The sequence below is a fragment of the Anolis carolinensis genome, chromosome 4, assembly GCF_035594765.1.
Source record: "Anolis carolinensis isolate JA03-04 chromosome 4, rAnoCar3.1.pri, whole genome shotgun sequence".
Taxonomy (NCBI): Eukaryota; Metazoa; Chordata; class Lepidosauria; order Squamata; family Dactyloidae; genus Anolis; species Anolis carolinensis.
This window is the reverse complement of record NC_085844.1, coordinates 171,371,388-171,393,926: the sequence shown is the minus strand read 5'-3', so window position 1 is coordinate 171,393,926 and position 22,539 is coordinate 171,371,388. Positions and strand designations below refer to the sequence as shown.

The following is a 22,539-nucleotide window of genomic DNA, read 5'->3' as shown; positions in this document are numbered from 1 at the left end:
GAGTTTTGGATAGTTGTTGTCTTGACACTAGGGTTCTATTCCATTTAATCACTTAAATCAAACTAATAATGGAGCCAATTTAATAAAAGACAGCTCCAGAGGTTAATGGCATATGCCTCAGATGAGGAAACCTAATGTTTTTTTCATAAAACCATCTATATCTATATCTATATATATAAAAAATGAGTGATGGCATCACGGCGACCAACAAAACAACAAAACTACAGGCCCCCCAACTTCGAAATTTGACAACACAACCCATCATCCACGCCTCTAGGTTGATACAACAAAAAGAACAGAAAAATAAAGTCCTAATTAGAGGGAAAGGAATAATTGTTTTTATCCAATTGCTGCCAGTTAGAGGACTAATCTCTGCCCACTTGGTATCCTAGCAACCAACTCAGCCCAGGGGACAGGCAGGGTTAGGCCTCTTCCACACTGCCTACAGAATATCAGATTTTATTATACGGCAGTGTAGACTCAAAGCCCTTCCACAGAGCTATATAACCCATTTATAATCTTATATTATCTACTTTGAACTGGATTATATTGACTCCACACTGCCATATAATCCACTTCAGAGTGCATTTTATCCAGCTGGGTAGAAGGGGCCTCATATAATCCAGTTCTAAGCAGATAATATAAGATTATAAATATACAGTACAGTCTCACTTATCCAACATAAACAGGCCGGCAGAACGTTGGATAAGTGAATATGTTGGATAATAAGAAGGGATTCAGGAAAAGCCAACAAATTTGACAGAAAAAGTAGTCCCATGTGCAGTAATGCTATGTATTTAATTACTGTATTTACAAATTTACCACCAAAATATCACAATGAATTTAAAACACTGACTACAAAAACATTGACTACTAAAAGGCAGACTGCGTTGGATAATCCAGAACATTGGATAAGTGAATGTTGGATAAGTGAGATTCTACTGTCATATGAAATAATTACTGTGATAGAATAATACAGAACAATATAATCTCTAAAACCAGGACAGTAAATAAAGAGCAACACTCTGAAAGCAGGAAAATTGGAAATTCCACAAAGGAAACAATCAGAGCCAGCTAACACCTCCCAAGGAAGGATTCTTCCAGAAAGGAAGCTGAGAAGGGAGTGAAGCAGTGTGTATTACCAAAGTCGTCATTATTATTATTATTATTATTATTATTATTATTATTATTACTATTACTATTATTATTATTGTGTTGCTGTGAACCGTGAAAATGAATACAATCTGCCTCCAAGTATTCAAAAACACTAAAATCAGAATATATAAAATTACTGTGGTATAACAAAACAGAATAATACAATCTCTAAAATCAGAACACTAAATAAAAAACAACACTCTGAAAACAGGGGAATTCCACACAGTAAACAATCAGGGCCAGCTAACACCTCCCAACAAAGTCTTCCCATCACCAAAGTCTGGCAAATCCTCTGTTTTCTGAGGGCCACAGACAGTAGAAGCACATAAAATATTGCAAACTACATCACTCTGAAAACAAGGGAATTCCAGACATGAAACAATCAGGGCCAGCTAACACCTCCCAACGAAAAATTCCCTCAGGGAGGAAACAGCCAGGCTTTAAAGCTGCAAGGCCATTACATGCTAATCATTTTCCCTAATTACAACATTCATTCAGGTTTGAATTGGGGGAGCGGACAGAGCCCCCACTGTTAGCCCCAGCTTCTGCCAACCCTAAAGTTCAAAAGCTTGCAAATGAGAGTAGACGAATAGGTACTCCTTCGGCGGGAAGGTAACGGCGCTCCATGCAGTCATGCCACATGACCTTGGAGGAGTCTATGGACAACGGCACCTCTTGGGCTTAGAAATGGAGATGACCACCAACCCCCAAAGTCAGACACGACTGGACTTAATGTCAGGGGAAAACATTTACCCTTTACCTTAACTACCACCAATTCCTCAGTGCTTTATTTCCCATACCACCATACTTCGCCGCAGCAACGCGTGGCCGGGCACAGCTAGTAGCTATATAATTTAGCATTGGACAAGTAGATTCCACATGCCAAAAGCTTTCATAATAGAAATCTTTCTGGCATTTTATTGATTGTCTAGTTGGTATAAGAAATGTGTTTTAAAAGTAATATTGGTGACTTTTAGGATATAGAAAGCATTTTAATATCATCCACCTATAATTTAAAGTTACTGCTCTTTACCTTTCACCTGCACAGAATATCCTCTCCCAAACTGTTTCTTTTCAATACTGCTGTAATTTCCTGTGTGGCTGTTATTAATTCTCGAACTTCTGTGACATAGAAAAGGCTAATGCTGCAGTATCTTATGCCTTGTTCTTTTTCATTGTTCTAACCAAACTTGATTCAAGTTATTTCTCAGACCCTTTTCTTTCCTAATGTTTACTATTGGTTATTTGCTAGTGAAGCCAGTGCTCACTAGGTAATGATTTGGGAAGTTTCCTGTCCAAAACTATATAAGAATTGATCCTAAAAGAGACTGCATAGTCTCATTAACCTTAATGAGAGCTGCAAATGTTTATATCTTTCTCAGAAGCATTTAGATCTTGATGGATCAGGATTCATCCCCTGCTGATTTTTAATTTATTTTATTTCCTTCACCTGAAGCTAAAAAGAGTGACCTATAAGCCATCATGTTAAAGGATACACACTATTAATCCAGTCATTAATGCCTGAAAAGCTTAACTGGCTCATTAAAAATGTCTACTAGCCCACACCTAATCATGTCCTATGAAAAATAGCCATGGAGGAAAAATATTTTCTGCTAGTATACACAAATAATACTTTTAAACTGTTGTGGGTAAAATGAGCCAAGGAAAAATTATGTTGTTGTCAGAGTCATTCAGTAGCCTTGCTTGCTTATTGATACCTCACTTAATGGGTGAGATGCATTGCACCAAAAGTGAGCAAGACTGTATCATCAAAAGTCTTGTTGCTTCAGAGAGCTTTCAACTGTGCCAGGGAGGTCCCCTCATATCTCCCAAACCAGGAACCTAGAAAAAGACAAAGAACTTGGTCCTTCATTGGAGCTACTTAGAAGCAATGAAAAAGCACCAGTAGTTCCAAGTGTCCCCAAAGCTTAATGTAACATCGGAGAACATGGTTGAAGGTAGTAATATTGGAAACTACATTGTATGGAGTCAGACTGTTGGTCTGTGTGGTCCAGTCTGTGGTCACCTGTGATTAAAAACAGCTCTCTGTCATTTCAGGCATTTCTCTTTTCCAGCCCTGGCTGGAAATCATGGTATTCCCATGGCAGTCTCCCATCCTGATACTAACCAGGCCCAAACTCATTCAGCTTCCAAAATCAGATGAAACTAGGGGCCCTTCCATACAGCCATATAACCCAGAATATCAAGGCAGAAAATCCAACAATATCTGCATTGAATTGGGTTATCTGAGTTCACACTGCCATGTATTCCACTTCAAAGCAGAAAATGTGGGATTTTATTCAGTTGTGTGGAAGGGGCTAGATGTGTTCGAAATGATTTGGGTCATGGTAGATTCATATTAAGGTTTGGTAAATGACCTACCTTTGCTAGCAGTCAAAGCCAGCAAAAACCTGTGGAATGTTTTCTCTTTGTGCAGTATATTTCTTTAGCAGCACATTACTGTTCATTCAAAACAGTGTAAGCAAGCAAACTTTGATAGGATCTTTCATCTATGACAATGTCGTGCCATAAATCTTTGGGTGATTTGCAAAGTATTCTGACTTCCTGATGTATAATAATATGAACATCCAACTAGATGCCCTCCCAGAACTAAATTCCTGGGGAAAAAGTAGAAATAAATCAAGATTATATTTTTGAATGAAAGCTTCTGTAAGCTAGATGGATGGTCAATTGCAAATTTCTATGCTGAGTTTAGAATCACTTTATTCTTAAATTCTTAATATATTTCAGTTCTCCATTTTTCAGCTCGTGGCAGTTAGTAGCTATGAGGATTCTAGTAAAATAAATAGTTAAAAAACTGTATGGAAGAAGATTTTTTGTATTTTATGTGTGTTTTTATGTGTTTACAGGGTTTGAGTAACATAGATTGGTTTTCTGCACATGTAGCATGGTTGAGACGTTTCAGAAAATGTTCTTTTACTCTCAGGAAGAAGAGTTGTTGCTGGTCTATTGGGATTCTGTCATATTATGATATAATACCAACTAAATCAAACAATTATATTTTACATGAGCTGTGTGCATATTCTACAACTGTTCTTTGTTTTAAAAAATTTATTCTGAACATTATGTTTCATCTGGAACACTCAAATTGACACCCTTTTTATGGTCAAGAGTGGGTGTTTCTTTGGGTAAGAGGTGGGAGGTCTTAATTTCACAAAGCAATCCACTCTTGGTCCAACACAATGCTGAGCTTGCAAGCATTCACGGCTCACTGTGAGGACTATCCAGCCTTGTGTTTGGCCCGATGTCTCTGAGGGGGTTAACAGAGTGCTGAGGGAGGTCTAAATTTTGGAAGGTCGGAAGGTTTATTAGTGTTGACAGTGTGTGAACTTGACATCTTTGTAATAATGAGGTTTTAAAATCTGAATTATTCATGCCTTCCTTTGAATACAGGCTTATTGTGTTAGTTGGAGTTGGAAGAAAGAAAAGATATTAATTAAATAAACGTCACTGTTCTAGATGATCATGTGAGAATTTTTTCTAAGCCTTCAGAATAATAACAGGAAACTATGTTTACCACAGCAGCTGAACAAGAGAGATTATCTGCAATAAACTACTGGTATATGTGGTTGATTCTTATTTATTTGTAATATTCATATGCCACCTTTACTTCAGTGAACTTAATATGGTATCCATGGACTAAGATCTTAGTATTTTATGGTTAAGTGAACATGATTCAGACAAATCCAGTCAAGCATTTTAAGATCATATCTGTCAACAAGCTCTTTTTTTTGTGAAAACACAAAATGGTATAGTTAGTACGGTGGAAATTATAACAATTGTTTTAAAAAGTGCTGTGCTGAACTTTTGTTTAGCATGACATACATGAGGATAAATACGGCAATAAGTTCTGGCCTAATAATGCCTTCTTCTCCCAATTCTCTCTTCACATATGGTCAAGACGAGGCATTTAGAAGCTTTCATTTCCTCTCTTACATATCTTCCCATATTATCCAAACTAGGAATCATAGTTAAAATAAACAAAGGTTTGTATAAACATTTCAAAAACCATGCTTTTAAAGGAGCAGGAGGGAAAGCGCACACACCTGGATATCCTTCTCCCCCCCGCCCCAATGCAAGATTAAAGCAAGATTTAGTGTGATGTCTGAATGTCATGTTTTTCTCCAAAGCTGCAACTCAAGACACTTTATAAATTAAAATAAATACAAAATATAATTAGTCAGTAATGTTAAAATGATTTAAAACATATGATTGAAAATGATAGAAAGCAATTTGAGTAGTACAATTAGAATGTGTTTGCTATAGGAGTTGTTGTGTGCCTTCATGTAATTTTGGACCTTTAGCAATGCTATCACAGAGCTTTCTTGGACACTGTTAAATCCCTTTCTTTGAAAATTTTCAATTCTAGAAAGCATGTAGGAATAAAAAAAGACTTCAGCTGCCAACGAAGCAACAGGACTTACCACTTAGAAGAGGCATTTCACAGTGTAGGGGCAGCCATTGAGAAGGTCCTATCTCACATCTTAAATGAAAATGATAGAACTAAGAGAAAAGTCTCCCCTGAAGTTCATAGAGTTTGGTCAGACTCATATGGGATGATGCAGTTTGTCAGATATCTCTTCAGAACAAGACACAAATGTCCTGATAAGCAAGACAGCTGTAATAACAGGCACAGCTCAAGTTAGATTGGAGAGTGCTAATTGGGTGTTGAAGTGTTGGTTATAAAGAGGAATCTTTATATTGCTGTTTGTTTAGAAAATAGTTACTGAGACCTTTGTCACGTGTCTCACAATTTACAGCAGAAATAACTGCATGAATATAGAATGGGGCTAGACAGACAGTCAAAATATATTTCTATTGATGTTTATGAAGGAATGACTGTTTTTCAGCTAAGCTGATCTCATTCACACATACCACGGACTTAGAAGGAGAAGTTTCTGATGGCTAATAATTTCATAAAAGAATTTTTAATGGTTATCCTCTGTGTTAACTTTGCATTAGTGGTCTGCTATAGTACTGATGGTTTTCTTAGAGTAAAACAACTTGATGGGATTGCTGTTAAAAACTTCCTAAGCAATTTTTGCAGGATGTTAACAGAAGAAGCAAACTTCCTGCGGAATAGTTCTCTCCTCCTCTGACAGCCCTATTATATTTCCCTTTCCATATCAATGCCAAGAAAGTTTTCATTTATACTTTCCCCCAAAGTAGTCACCTTACAGATTTGTGTGAAGTGACTCTTGTCTGAATGTGCACAAACTTAATGCCATTTGTCTAGCTCTGACACACCGTTTATGGGGGCCTGTATTGAAGATGGAATTAGCGCTATTACCAGCGAGGTCTGTGCTACAGAGGTCACTGAAAGTGCAGTGTAGAGTTCTGTACTAAAAATATACAGTGCAAAATATTGTTCTTGTTATATCCAAAGCTCATGATAAGGCTGTAAAGGAGGAGGCATGAGTGATAGCTATGCAGTTAAGACGTTCAGCTGCATTCCAAAAGCTTATGGGTTGACCTGCAGTGTGTGCATTCGTATCGGAAAGTTGCTTCCATAGGTGGCTGCTTGCAGCTGAAAGAGACTAGGCTGAGTTCCTTCTGTGGCAGGCAAAGACCTTTGGCTCAGGCAGGCCTTTTGCGAGTACCTTGGTCTGCAATGCAAAGGGGTTTAGTTCTTTGAGTGCTCGCTTTGTTTTCAGTGATGTGTTTTCCGTTGTGTTCTTAATTTATTTTTTCTGTTACATTTTTAATCAGGATCTTGTTTTTGTACTGTTATTCTCAGCCACATGCAGAATGTGATGGAAAGTTGAGGTATACATTTATAATAATAATAATAATAATAATAATCATCATCATCATCATCATCATCATCATCATCATCATCATCATCATCATCATCCAGCCCTTCACATTAGCTGGAGCTAAGGGCACAGGACTCCAATGAAAGTGAAAACTGTAAATTAAAAAGGCCTTTTTTTTTAACCTGAGAGAGCACCTCTCTAGGAATGTCTGGGTATTTTCAGTGTAATTATATGGTTGACGTTTTCTTGAAGCTCTGGAGAATCTAGAGATCCTTCAGAGGCATCCTTTCTAGAAATCTCAAGGTTTTCAACTATGAATGAAGGAAATTGACAATGGAGTCACACTGGAAGATCTAAGATAATCCTAAAAAGAACATTTTAATCAAATCCGTGTGTAATCAAATTAAAAACGCAAATGTGGTGGGACAATTGAACACTGAAGTGAGCTTTTGGATCACAACATCGGCCTATCCTGTTCAGTATTTTATTCCCACAGTAGCCACATAGACATAAGTATAACCCCCAGCTTGTCGTGCTGTGTCTTTTTTTCTTACCGCAGTGGTGAATTATGGGAACAGCCATACGTGGAAGAATGTTTCTTCTATAGAGGTTTTTAAAATTTACAGCCAGGAGCCCTCTTAAGTGTCTGAACCTAGGTAGCCCACAATGTGGTTAGCAGGTGGCGCACAGGGGATGAAATTCTTGCAGCAGAAATTTAGAACAGGCACTCTAAAGAAAGTTACTCTCTTCCTCCTCCTTTACTGAACAGCATCAGCGAAATAAATGAATGAATGAATCAGCCACAAGGCCTACATTTCTCATTTGTACATTTCCCTTGATTTATGAAAGGGATATTTATATGTTATTTCCTGTGCCAAAGAATAGCAAGATCCAGCATTAGTTAGCTGGACAGTTGGAGAAGATACTATCTTACAGAGTCCTAGAGCTGTAATTTTTCACTAATGGGTTTTGAATCTCTCGGTAATAAAAGAAAACCTTTATGCTTAGATTTGATCACTGACGGAGTTTGAAGATGTGTTACTTTTATGTGGGGTGTATGGGAAGGGAAGCTCCCTCCTCTTTTCCTCTTTTTCTTTTTTTAGCCGGCTCCCAGACAAAGAATGCATTTACTGTAAACCTGGTTTGAATTTCATTCAGTCCATTTTTGTTAAATAAAAAGGAGGGACTGTAAAGAGATGGAAGAGCTTTACAAAAGAAGAGTAGGAGGGAGGTGTGGGGAGATCAGTGAAGCATCCAGGGTTCGTTAAAAAAAAGTTTCTGGCGCCCTTGAAAACATCAGCAGAACACCTAGTAATATAAGTGCCCAACTTTACTTATAAGAACAGCTATAGGGGGGAAAACATCCAAACAGAATTTAGTGGAAAAATTATATATGTTTGGCTTTGTTTTGGTACCAGCTGTGCAACTGATAACCAGAACAAGAGGCACGGCTAGTTCAAACACCTACCTGAATAAAAATACAGTTAGTTGTGTACAGTTGTCTTGCTGAATTCCTTGTCAAACCAGAATCAACATTTTAATTTAACATTAACAAGGCAGAAAAAATGGAATGCAAAGATACAGAAAGGGGGACGCCTGGCTAGACAGCAGTACAAGTGAAAAAGATCTTTGGGTCCTTGTGGAGAACAAGTTAAACATGAGCCAGCAATGTGATGTGGCCACTAAGAAAGCCAATGGGATTCTGGCCTGCATCAATAGGGGTATAGCATCTAGATCCAGGGAGGTCATGCTCCCCCACTATTCTGCCTTGGTTAGACCACACCTGGAATACTGGGCACCGCAGTTGAAGGGAGATGTTGACAAGCTGGAATGTGACCAAAGGAGGGCAACTAAAATGATCAAAGGTCTGGAGAACAAGCCCTATGAGGAGAGGCTTAAAGAACTGGGCATGTTTAGCCTGCAGAAGAGAAGGCTGAGAGGAGACATGATAGCCATGTACAAATACGTGAGGGGAAGTCATAGGGAGGAGGGAGCAAGCTTGTTTTCTGCTGCCCTGCAGACTAGGACACAGAACAATGGCTTCAAACTACAGGAAAGGAGATTCTGTCTGAACATCAGGAAGAACTTCCTCACTGTGAGGGCTGTTCGGCAGTGGAACTCTCTCCCCCAGACTGTGGTGGAGGCTCCTTCTTTGGAGGCTTTTAAGCAGAGGCTGGATGGCCATCTGTCGGGGGTGCTTTGAATGCGATTTCCTACTTCTTGGCAGGGGGTTGGTCTGGATGAGGTCTCTTCCAACTCTACTACTCTATGATTCTATGATTCTTAGGGTGGAAATTGGCTTTCTTCAAACAGTAGAAACCTTGTCCTAGGGCACTAAAATATACAACCTATTATTGAGAAACTTCTGATGAAGTATGAATTGGGGCCCTTCCACTCAGCCATATATCCCAGAATATCAAGGCGGATAATCCACATTGCCGTATAACCCAGTTCAAAGCAGATAATGTGGGATTTTATAAAGCTGTGTGGAAGGGGTCTTGGATTGTGTTGTAAGGTTTGTGGGCTATTCCTAATTATGTATTTGTCGTAATCTTTTGAAATATGTGGGATCTTATTTCCCTGAAATCATAAACAATGCATAGCCTGGGGCCTTTTCATATCACACAGTTATAGCACTACAGCTTCTTTTAGCCACCATGATTCTGCGGAATCATAGGATTTGCAGTTTAGGAATAGTTGTTTTCAAAATCTCAGCCAGAGAGCTCTAGTGTCTCCCGAAACTACAAATTTCATCAGATGCAGCCTTGCAGTTAAAGTAGAACCATAGTTTTGTACTTGTATAGTGTGAAAATGGCCCAGGTGAACTACTCTGCATTACCTACATGATTTAAGATGGTGACCAGAAATACTGGTTGATACAGATGTTTGCTATGATACTTAGTGAAACTGTAAACCTTCTCCGCATAGTTGTATTTTTATGTATAAGCTTATACGTATGTTCTTCACAAATATGGAAGAACCACTGAGTCAGGTGTACTGCTGTTATCAGCAACCCAGTACTACCTGAAATGTATGTATCCTTTGTCTTTCTTATCGGGGCGTTTTAGATTACTTGACCTTATGTGACTATCATCTAACCTCTCTTACTCTTAGATTACAGAGTAAAAAGCAAATTTATTGTTGTTTATTCTCTCTCCTATCAGCTATTAGTGCCTAATCATATGCTCTATTGATCATGTGATTAATTACCTGCCTAAAGCAGTGACCGATCTTATGAAATGGTGCACTGTACCATACTGAACTTTTATACAAAGTAAAACCTCTGTTTAGTAAACTGCTGCTATACCAGGAGGTAAAAGTACACACTGAGCTATCCGTTTTTCCTTTCAAAATGTTCATTTTTAAAAACCTACAATGCTACATTTGGAGATATATGTAAATATTTGATATGCAGGATGTATTTTCATTCACTGGATTTTGTCATTTGGGAGTTGTAGTTGCTGGGATTTATAGTTCACCTACAATCAAAGAGCACTCTTTGGCGACCCTTCTGTCACTCCCCAGGGGTCCCAACCCTCAGTTTGCAAAACACTGATTTAGGGTGTTGATATCTTTAAAACATATTTTTGATATTGTTGTTGTGTGTCTTCATGTTCTTTCCAACCTAAGGCAGCAAACCCATCATGGGGGTGGGAGGAGGGTTGGCAAAATTTGTTCAGAAGATCTTAGTCTCCTCTGAATGGGAATTTGAACTCTGGTTTTCAGTCATAGTCCAGCACTCAAACCACAATGCTCTAGCATTTTCTCAATCATGATATAAACATGTATTTCTGAAGATTTACTTTTTTTCTGACTGGTTCCATTTAATCAGTCACAGCTCTCTAGACAAAGGTAGATTTTGGTCCCTTGCTGTTTTTATGGTATATAATTTTCTATCCTTAAAAAAAGAAAATGAAATTTAATATGTGGCACTCTTCTGAAAAGAGCAGAAAATAATATGTACTGTGCACAAATACTTGTCCTATTTATATAAATGAGAATGTCTAGGAAAGATTTTCATTTTGCCTAGTCTCAGAATCATGGACCAAGATGTCCTTGGATGATTTTAAAAAGGAGAATAAATTGGCTCAGAGAGAAATGCAACCACTTCAAAAGCATTACTTCTCCCAAACCACTCAGAAAAGTAAAAAAAAAAATGAAATGCAGCACCTTTAATTTTTTGGTTATGTTTTAAGATTATGAAAACTACCTGTTGGACAAATTATAATAAATGAGATCAGCTGAAAGATGGCAACGTGTTTGAACTTCTTCTGATCGCATTCCTAAGGCAGGACTTACTTGTGCCTATCATTCGAACATAAAGGACATTATTAAAGATTAATAAATTGTAAAGGTCTTTATTCTGCTCCTTTTGGATATGCTATAACAAAATGCCAGTTGGAAATACAGTAGAGTCTCACTTATCCAAGCTAAATGGGCCGGCAGAACCTTGGATAAGCAAATATCTTGGATAATAAGGAGGGATTAAGGAAAAGCCTATTTAATATCAAATTAGGTTATGATTTTACAAATTAAACACCAAAACATCATGTTATACAACAAATTTGACAGAAAAAGTAGTTCAATATGCAGTAATGTTATGTTGTAATTACTGTATTTACGAATTTAGCATCAAAATATCACGTAATATTGAAAACATTGACTACAAAAATGCATTGGATAATCCAGAACCTTGGATAAGTGAGAGACTACTGTATGTTGGTAGAATCAACTTGCAAATGTGTAAATATATTGAGCTTGCAGACAAGAATGAAAAAAGTGAAGATTTGCTTTCATACATATGGTTAGCTCCTGAACAATGTCCTCTGCTACCCTAGGTATATTTTTGTGTCAGAGGGCAATGGAGATGACTGGGGAAACCTAAGAGGACTATGCGTCAACTGTTCCTTCCTACTTGGTTTGCCGTTCATTTATCCTTTAAGTGTATTCATACATCAACAAAATTTCATTAGGTGATCATCACTGAAACCCTTCCCCACAATCCACCATATTCTTACCCATCCCATTCGTCTCTCCCCCAAGTTGAGACAGAATCAGAAGGCGATTCTGCCATCTGCAGCCAAGTCAGATGCTTATTTACTTCTTACTATGTACATGACAGGTTACAGTCAAATGAAAGCAATCTGGTAAAGTAACAAAAATTCAATGTATCTGTCAAAAGTTGTCTTGCTATTCAGGCTGGAAGAAAGGAGATTAAAGAGCCATTTACCTGTCTCTAGGCTTCCGTAGACTAGCAGGCAGAAGAGATGTTGGTGACCTTCCAACTTGTCCAAACATTTGCTTATGTTAGAATTTAGTTTGCAAGTACAGTTGAGTCTCACTTATCCAACATTCGCTTATCCAACGTTCTGAATTACCCAACGCATTTTTGTAGTCAATGTTTTCAATACATCGTGATATTTTGGTGCTAAGTTCGTAAATACAGTAATTACTACGTAGCATTACTGCATATTGAACTACTTTTTCTGTCAAATTTGTTGTATAACATGATGTTTTGGTGTTTAATTTGTAAAATCATAACCTAATTTGATGTTTAATAGGCTTCTCCATAATCTCTCCTTATTATCCAACATATTCATTTATCCAATGTTCTGCCGGCCCGTTTATGTTGGATAAGTGAGACTCTACTGTATTGTTTGTCAAGTATAATACTTCTGACCACACCCACACAATACAAAGAGACTATGTAATCTCTGGTGAGAAGTTGAGCATTATTTTTTTTATTATTGAAGCAAGATAATTGATTTAATTTAGACACATTAATTTAGTCAATGACTGGGATTCTAACAGCTGTTTTATTTCATGCAGTGTTCTTCTTAGTCCACTGGAATTCTTTCCTTCTTTTGTGTATCTGCTTCTGCGTGTGAACAATTATGGTGAATAATTAATTTCTATTACATATCTTTAACCATTTTATAGTGTTCTTTTAGTTTCAAAAGTGGTTTTCTAGATATCGGAGAGAGTGGGGAGGCTTTGTGTTGTAGTTGGGCCAGGGGGCAATAATACTACTACTAGTAGAACTGCTAGCAGGAGGAAAAGGGCTAATGGTGAGCAGGTGTTTGATGAGGAACAGCAAGCAAAGCGGGTCCGGGAAATACTTATGGCTCCTTCTGAGGATGAAACCTTTGAAGGGTTCTCTAGCGATGAGGAGTCAATGCTGGAAGAAGATGGGTTAACAGAGAGTAGAGGAACTAAAAGGTCAACTCGGGAGCAAGAGTCAGATGAGGAAAGGGAAAGGAAGAAGATCCAGGATCTACTCACTGCTCCCACGGAAGATGAAACATTTGAGGGTTTTTCTGGGAATGATGGGTCTGGGAGTGAGATGGAAAGTGCTGCAGATTGGACTCAAGTAAATATATGTGCAGAGCCAGTTTCTGGGAGTGCATCAGGGGGTTGGCAAACTACTGATACACCAGGGACATGGGGAGATCTAAGTCTTGAACAAAGATGGAGGGACTGGAGGGATGATGGGCGAGGTTCACGTATGAGATCAAGATCAGCTGTGACTAATGATGACAGGGCGGAGACCTCATCATCGTCAGATAACGAGGTGTAACTTAAAAGTGGAGTTGAAAGTACAGGCTCCTTGCAGAAGGCAAGGTGTCATTTTGGACATTGGGTTGTCGCTGCCTGTTCTCCTGTTGGGCTTGGGTCCTGGCTGTACAGCTTCGTGTTCCTGGATTCGGTTTGGCTCTTGACGACGGCATCGTTTGTTTCTGGCTTGGTGTTTCCTGGCTTTCCCTTCGGCTCCTGAATTTGGCTTGGCTCCTGGCGACGGCATCACTACTCCCGGTTGGCCCTCCTTTTGTTTCCTGAATTCGGCTTGGCTCCTGACGACTGCATTGCTACTCCCGGTTGGCTCTCCTTTTGGTTCCTGAATTCGGCTTGGCTCCTGACGACGGCATTGCTACACCCGGTTGGCTCTCCTTTGGTTCCTGAATTCGGCTTGGCTGTTGACGGCGGCATTGCTACACCCTGTTGGCTCTGCTTTTGGTTCCTGAATTCGGCTTGGCTGTTGACGGCGACTTCGCTACTCCTGGTTGGCTCTTTTTTGGTTTCTGGATTTGGCTTGGCTTTTGGACAACGGTATCACCTGCTCTCGCTACGGGTGTGCGTTTGGCTCTCTCCTGGCTTTTTGTGCCTTAGTTTGGCGTGACTATAGTTTCAGTGAACTCTTGGCTGGAGTTAAGACAGATTATCAGGCAAGATAATCCGGATTATTTTCTGTTCCCGCATTTTTGTCTTTTCTTGAAGCAAAGACATTTATTTTTACCAGGAACACTGAAGTTAAGTGTTCCTAGGTTCAGAATATCATTTAATAAACGTTTGTTATCTTTACTCATTGTGTGTGGCCCTTTAAGAGGAGTCTGTGTCCTGACACTTTGAGTCTAGTCTTTTATACAGACCAGATATGGGGAAATACTATATGTGGAATACAGCTTGGGAAAGGTACATTTTAGGACTACTACCCCCAACATCTCTAACCAATATGGACACATTCCATACTCACTGGAAGAGTCTGAGAATCGTTGTCCAAAAAGTATTTTTCCAAGTGCTGTTTCAGACACTGTAATGTTTTCTGTTTGGGGAGAGATGCTTAGTGGGGTTGGGATACAAGGAAGACCCCATCAATAGTCCAAACTGGCCCATCCTCTATACTGGTTCAATGATTTGTTAGCAATTGGACCCTGGTTCTGCAGGTATTGGGATCTTGATTATTGTGTTTTGCCTTGCTATCAGTGGAAACAGAATCTGTTATGTTTTGAAACATACAGATTAGGAAAGAATGTCTAGTTTGGAAACGTGGCAGTTCATAGTGCAGTGTATGTTTTAAATTAAACCTTTTTTTGAAAGCAGAATAGCTGCAGGCCACGTTTTCAGGGAGAGCAACAGCAGATAGTGCTGGCTGTGGTTTCTCCTTTGCTGTGTAACAGACCAACTTTCTCTTGTTTTGACACACGGAGAGAGAAAAGGCTGGACTCATTCAGACCAACCACACAGCTTCTCAACTGACCACAAAAAGGAAGCTAGGCATGGCAAGGCTAGGATTAATACCCACTGTCTCTTAAGCCAACTGGGTGTGAGAACTTTTTATATGGATTTTCCCCCCTCCCTGCCTTTTGCCAGATTGACGGTGTGGTCAGAGTTGAGACATCTTGAAATAAGCAAAAGTTTGCATTACATTGTGTTCCAGGCTTTTCTAAATTGCATTTTAAATTGGTTTACTCCCACTGCTGAGCTTTTAGCAGGGCAAACCACTAATAGCTTTGTGCTACTTGCTGGAGGGATAAGAAACATAAAAGTATGCCTTGAACATTCTAGGCTGTTGGCAGATTCTGACTGGCTGATAGACTATAGCTATGCTTAATGAAACTGGCAAAACCAGCTCTTAATGGATTAGAGCCCTTTATTCTATGCAAATAATGAGATTAAGATTACTGGACTCAATTGTTTAATTGAATTCTTGAATCTGTGAGTCATTTGTCCAACTTTTCATATTATTTTGCTCTTTAAGAAAAAGACTCTGACTGCTTTGATATTTTTGTTGTTAGATATTTCCATACTACAAGGTAACATGGTTTTAAGTACAATTCCTGGTTAGATATTGCTACTATATATTTCAGTGTTAAATATTGCTGCTGATTTGTGTATTTGTCACCGGATGAACTGATATTCTTGCCTGCTCTTTGCTATTTGAATGGATAAGACTCAACTGATTGTTATGAAGGGATCTGATTTTGATGGCTTTAATAAGGAAAAGTGTCAAGTACTGATTTGTGCTAATGTGCTAAATCTTGACTCCAAGGACAGTATTTGTGCTATTGTTTAATAAAGATTAGTTGCCCATGCAAAGCTGTATTCCAATGTTAATCCCTCACTCTTCCATCTGTTCCAGTCATATGAAGGGGAGAGTGAACCTGCTATGTACCAAGTAAATTGAATCCACTGTCCTCCCGTGTCTGAAGGTATAGGCCTAGGCTGCCTGCATGGTTTAGGGCCCTTCTACATAGCCATATAACCCAGAGTATCAAGGCAGATAATCCATAATATCTGTTTTGAACTGTATTATCAGAGTCTACACTGCCATATAATCCAGTTCAATGTGGATTTTATACAGCTGTGTGGATGGTGCCTTAGAATCTTATCTATATGGCACAGTTGCTACAGTTTGATTCCACTTTAATTCCACTTTGATTCCATTTGTAGTGTGGTGTGAAAGTTAACATTTTCTGCTAGTGAGGTAGTTAGTGCCTAAGAGCTTAAGAGTGAAAAATAATATGTCACCAATGGCTAAGCCAAAGATCTATAAGGTGGAACTATGAACCTTAAAATGGTAACTGTTTAGAGTAGCTGCAGTCCTATAATCCTGGCCATGCTAGTTTTTGACTCAAGAATGAGAAATCCTCTTGCTCAAAGGCTGAATTTAAATCCAGAAACCTTGATTGGGGCCACATTTCAATGATGGTTGGCGCCAAGCCCAAATGGGGGGAAATCAATCTAATGTAGCTAAAAGCTCTATTCTGCTTTCAAAAAAAAGGCTTACTGTCAGTAACTAGAGGCCTTTTAAACCTTTAGAGTTGTGCATAAAAAGTATGCAAAAGCTAAAAATGATCAAATAATGTCATAATAATGAAGATGCAATGTTTATTCGATATGGTCCAACTGGCCAGAATCGGCCCTAGGTTCTGGGGTCTCCTACCACAGAACCTACACATGTTGGCTTCTTACTTCAGACCTTAATATTCGAAAATTAGCAAAGCAGCTAGGAATAGATCTGTTTGTTTTGTTATGTAACAGTGGATCCAACCAATTCACCGAGTTTGCCCGAATCCTGTGATCTTCAAGGTAGATTCTCTCTCAATCTCAACAAGCTTTTGACAACTGAAGGTTGTATAAAAAAGGTATTGTAAGACATGCTGCTTTACGGCCCACAGCCATGAATACTGATTGAGTGCACAACAACTGACAGCCACGCTTAAGCTGGGTAAATGGGCCGCTATTCATTAGAACCAATACATTGGTTTAGGCAATGGGGCACAGGGTCCATCAATCTAAGTGCTGACTAATCAGGATGTTACTCTGCCATTCTGCTTGTTGGAGGAAATTCCCAGGGGTGACAGACTAGACTCCCACATGAGCACAAGCCATTGTGTGGTTCCCCCTGGCACCTGGTGTTAAGGCCAGACCATGTCCCAAGCTGGGCAAGCTCGATTGCCTCCACCCAAAGTCCCTCAATTGACTTCACCCAAAGCCCCTTAAGGGGGCCCCTCCCATGAGCTTTGCAAAATCCAAACCTTTAGCCAGCTCCATGTCTAACCTACCAGAATTGTAACAAAGGTGTATGTGAAACCAGCAGAAAACACTGGAAGGGAGAGTGGAGTTGCCACTCCAAACACTGAATGCGGGAGGACTCTTGGGATTATATTTCTATGGAAAACAGGTGTAGTTGATGGGAAACTTCCTTCAACAGTTCAGCTTGCTTCTCCCAACCCTTGCCGACAGATAAACTTATCATATATATTCATGTCTATTATAGAGCCAAACTTATGCATTTTGGTAAGGCTTGATGATAAATTGAGGGTCATTCCAGATAGAGGGGAGATTACCAACATTGCCTTCGGGGCCTAGCCACCCTTGGCTGCTGCTGCTTCTTCCATTTCCCCACCCATGCATTCAAAATTGCATGACTGACATGACAGTGGAAAGAGTAAAGGGGTCAGTGCTTCTTTCAGGTTCTCCTGGGATGAACTAAGTTCTCACAATTTGCCACTCTTCACAGAGAAGGGGTGTTCTTTATTCATTTTTGAGTCAAGGTACAGTACTTAGACTGTCCTGTGGATAAGTTGACCCAGCTTTTTTGGGTCGATTTATAACTAAATTTTCTAGACTTATACATGAGTACGGTATATGCTAGGGAGCCATACAAACCACTCTCTCCTGGGATAAAGAAGTCACCATTACCAACTGCTGTGCTAGGCTTCCCTTGCTGCTTGGGTGCAGACCAAGTGACCTGAGTATGTCTGGGCTCTGTAATTGTTTTAATTGTAGTAAGTTCTTTTAATCGTTTTAATTTTATGCTTTAAATTTCTTTTAATGTCAGTAATGCCCATCTTTTAAACATTTAATTTATAAAGTGCTTCTTAACCCCAGTTTTGGTATGAAAGTGGGGTATGCATGAAAATTATGATGATGATCATCCTTTATAAGATAATGAAATTCTATTGAAGCAGAACACTCAAAGACAGTTGAAGACACTTTGGCTATTCTTATGTTCACAATATAGGAGTGGTTAAATAATATAAGATTGTTAATTAATAGTGATAACTATGCAAGTTGTCTTTTTGTGCTACTGCTTCCAGAATTGAGCCTCATTAGCTGAGAGATTTTTGTGAATTGTATTTTTTTAAAAGGGATAATTCTCCCAAGATCCCTAAAATGTGATGTATAGAGATTGCATTCTCTGTGGCAATTCAATGTTTAGAACAACATATAATTTTACCCTTCAACATGTGTTAATAGTACAGAAGCAAGCCCTATCCTCCTGATAGTACCCCATGTTTTTTCCCCATTATGGTCATATGAACATAGGCTTGTTCTCTTGGTCATCCAAAATTGTAAATGTTTTATAGTTTTAGAAACACAAAGAGAGTTTGATGAGATGCTTTTACATACAGTTCTGTGAAGCAGTTATGGATGTGTACCAGATAATCTTTAACTGTTTGCATGCCAGAATCACAGTACGTACTTGTATCAAAGTAGTCATGTGGTAACACTCACAACCACTCCAAATATTTAGTACAAATCAGCGCACACATTCTGAAAGCACTGGAACAGTGTCACAACTGTTTATAAATTGAAAACATTTGTCTGTTTGATACAGAAAGTGAAGATAGTTCCTAGTTCGTCATGGCATGTGAAAGTTTTATATGCTGTAATCAGAATGTTTTAATAAAGAAATAAGACTTCCTATTTCTTGAAGTGATACCAGAATCCTAGGATGTGATGTTTACAATTAATTAAAGAATATTTAAATGTCTCCACCTGTGGAATAGTTTCCTTTTGATCCAGTTTTTCCAGGTAATCTGCTACCTGCTTCTTCATCTTTTTTTTCTTTTTCTTTTTTTTTTGCTTATTTGTGATCTGATGTTATAGCAAAAAAAGAAAAAAAAGAAAAGAAAAAAGAAATGAAGAAGAGCTTTTTTGTTAATTTATGTTTCCTGCCCTGGAAGACCTCCATTGCATCTTGATCTTTTTTCACTGTTGAAGAATTACACTATAACAAATTGAATCCATTGATCACTGTCCTTTTTAAACATAATAAATCTTCTCTGAGCTTTCACTTTACAGGGTTCTTTACATTAGTCTATTAGACTTTGATAGAATTACCAAGAACAATAATCAAGGCAATTAAGAGCAGTCCAGATTGTTTCCATTTAGGTTGTGCAAAGAAGAAAACATTCACTCATATCAAGTAATAAAATAACCCCAGCACGATAAGAGCTACAAGGGTGTTTTTAATTAAAGCAGTGATTATTATTATTATTATTATTATTATTATTATTATTATTATTATTATTATTATTACAGAAATAATAATTAAGTTAACTGATGTTGTAATGCATAGCTTTTGCTTTAGTTTCTCTAACAAGTTAACCTTGGGTTCATTAGGACTGATTCACATGACCACTTAAGAGATGAATGAGTTATTGCAAGGTGGCTTTTCTTCTCAGGGTTCATATGGTCAATTATCTCCTAAATCAGGGGCAAAGAACATATGGCCATCAACCTCTCATCATTCCATTGCTTTTGCTGGCTAAAAATCATGAGTATTGTAGTCAAACAACATCTGGAGAGATACAAATTCCCCAGCACCGTCCTAAATACAGTAGAGTTTCACTTATCCAACATTCACTTATCCAACGTTCTGGATTATCCAACACATTTTTGGAGTCAATGTTTTCCATACATCGTGATATTTTGGTGCTAAATCCATAAACACAGTAATTACTACGTAGCATTATTGCATATTGAACTACCTTTTCTGTCAAATTTGTTGTATAACATGATGTTTTGGTGCTTAATTTGTAAAATCATAACCTAATTTGATGTTTAATAGGCTTCTCCTTAATCTCTCCTTATTATCCAACATATTTGCTTATCCAATGTTCTGCCGGCCCGTTTATGTTGGATAAGTGAGACTCTACTGTAGTAAAACTTCAAGTGGTATGTCCTGGAAAATCATCTGTATTTACCACATTGGGTGCTCCCATATGATTCATATTAGGAACATTTGGAGAAACAACAGATTAGAACAGAGTTGCTAAAAAGTCCTTGGTTGCTGCTGCAGAACTTTGCAGAGGACTTTTCCACACTGCCTTATATCTCAGGATCTGATCCCAGTTTATCTGTTTATCCCAGATTAATTGCCAGTGTAGATTCATATAATCCAATTTAAAGCAAATAATTTGGGATCAGATCCTGGGATATAGGGCAGTGTAGATTAGATTATACTCTTGAGCTGCAAGGAGTCAGTTAGATGAACAGATGTATTTTCTTCAGTAAACTCTTTCAAGCAATTATTTCCCTGCTATTAAAGTTTGCCATCTTGATATTTGGTTATTCACTATATACCATAAAATATTTACTAAGGTCATAGAACTGTTGTGCAGTAGGGAGGGGAAAAAACCACACGTGGAGCAAGAAGCTTGTACTTTTGGATAAGAACATTTCTGCTAAGCTGCATCACTGTCTGTAAATTTTATTGATTATAATTAAGTCTGTCGGTATTGTCTCTGAGAATGTACATAGGTTTAAAATCAATATTTCTTATATTCATTAGGAAAACCATCTTAAAAGTGATTTGAGTAGATGCAGCAAAGCTTTGGCTCTGACTGCCTTGAAGAACTACTGAGACCAGGCCCGTAGCCAGGATTTTGTTTCAGGAGGGGCTGGGATTTTGGTTTGGGGTGGGGTGGGGGGCTAAGTCTGAGCGGGAGAGGAATAAACATAACAGTTTAAATAATGAATGTAAGGCCTTCTCACAGAGAACCCCCCCCCCCCCCCCCGGCTACATGCCTGAAACCTACTCTTTCTTCCCTTCTGTAAGCGGAGAGGAAGGAGAGCTGGGTGAATCATATTTTATATAGTTGTCTACAAATTTAATAATAATCATAATCACTTTATTCTTATATCCCACTCCATCTCCCCAAAGGAACTTGGGGTGGCTTACATAGGGACCAGGCCCAATGGAACAAAAATTAAAATACATCACCATAAAATATGTTTGCATTACGAAGCAATGCTTTACCGCTTTCTCTAGTCGTTATACCACACTTCTCTTAAGAGCAAGGATGTCCAGTTGTCTGCTGCAGACCAGCACTGATTGGAGATATCTGTAACTTTTATCTGAGCAGCTTCGTCACATCAATTTTCAGGAGACATCTGCCCTGTATTGAATGTCCTGACAACATATGGAATCATTATAGATACATACTGTTACCTTACTGAAACGTATGCTGAGTTAAATTAGTAGCAGCATTCCACATTTCAATCAGAAAAAGTCACGTACCTTAGTCTGTTCTATCTAGTTCAATAGCAATGATTGCAAAAAAAAAAAAAATTGTAAGTGTTTTCCTTTGTTTCAGGTTCAATCCCATTAAGATCAGTATAGAAGTGGGTTCCATGAGAGTACAAAGATTTCATCCTCAACTCTTGTTTGTTTGTTTCTTGACCACAGCACTGTACAAAATGAAAAGAATTCATCACTCTGTAAAATTATAATTAAAACAGTCTCAAGAAAACACATGCAGATATCAGCATGAAAGCCTTGTAGATTCAAAACAGAATATGCTAAAGTCTTAAAATAGAAAATTTAAAAACATACAATGAAAGCCTGTTGAAAAAGAAACTTAAAACATCAACATTGAGGAAACACAGAACACCCTAAAAGCAGAGGCAATCCAGGCCTTTGGCTTAGTCCTCAAGAAGGCTGTGCCTCCCACACCTACCTTAAAAGAGCTTTACCTTACTATTTGATGAGTGGGTAAGCAGAGCCTCTCAAGCGGATGTGTGTTACGTGTCAGACCAATGGCAGCTGGTGGCTCCCATGTAAATGTGAGTATTGAATCTAGGCCCATCTTTAAGGGAGCTATTAAAGGTACCAAGTCTTAACTGAAAAAACATTCAGTTTCTTAGATAGAGCCTGTAAAACTTGGAGTGGATATACAACATGGAAATTACAAGCTACCACTGTGTTGAGCCCCAGAAGCTAAGGACGTTGACTTAATTGTGTCCTTGGCTCAACTGTCTCATGGGATAGTTTAGATGTATCAGATTCATAGGTCTTTGGATGCACCCACACCTATAATTAATGCTGTTTGACACCATTTTAACTGCCATGGTTCAATACTGTAAAATTGCCTTCTCTGCCAAAGAGTGATGGTTCCTCAACAAACTACAAATTTTACTTTACTTTTGACTGGAGTTGTATAAAAAAGCAATGTGCACAGAACGTATTTGAAATCATATAAGATAGATCAGTAGCATCATCCTAGTATTACAAATGAAGGAACTGAGGCTCAAATAT

General features: G+C 38.4%; 1 protein-coding gene and 1 long non-coding RNA gene across 11 annotated transcripts in view; one reads left to right on the top strand and one right to left on the bottom strand.

Annotated features, from left to right (window-relative positions):
* The window catches only part of nfia (nuclear factor I A), a 576,988-nt gene that overhangs the window by 259,315 nt on the left and 295,134 nt on the right, over nt 1–22,539 (top strand). The window lies entirely within an intron of this gene.
* The window catches only part of LOC134298659 (uncharacterized), a 31,059-nt gene continuing 30,093 nt past the window's right edge, over nt 21,574–22,539 (bottom strand). Inside the window, exon 2 of the long non-coding RNA XR_010005763.1 lies at nt 21,574–21,692. This is a non-coding gene — a long non-coding RNA (uncharacterized LOC134298659). The remainder of the gene's footprint in view (nt 21,693–22,539) is intronic.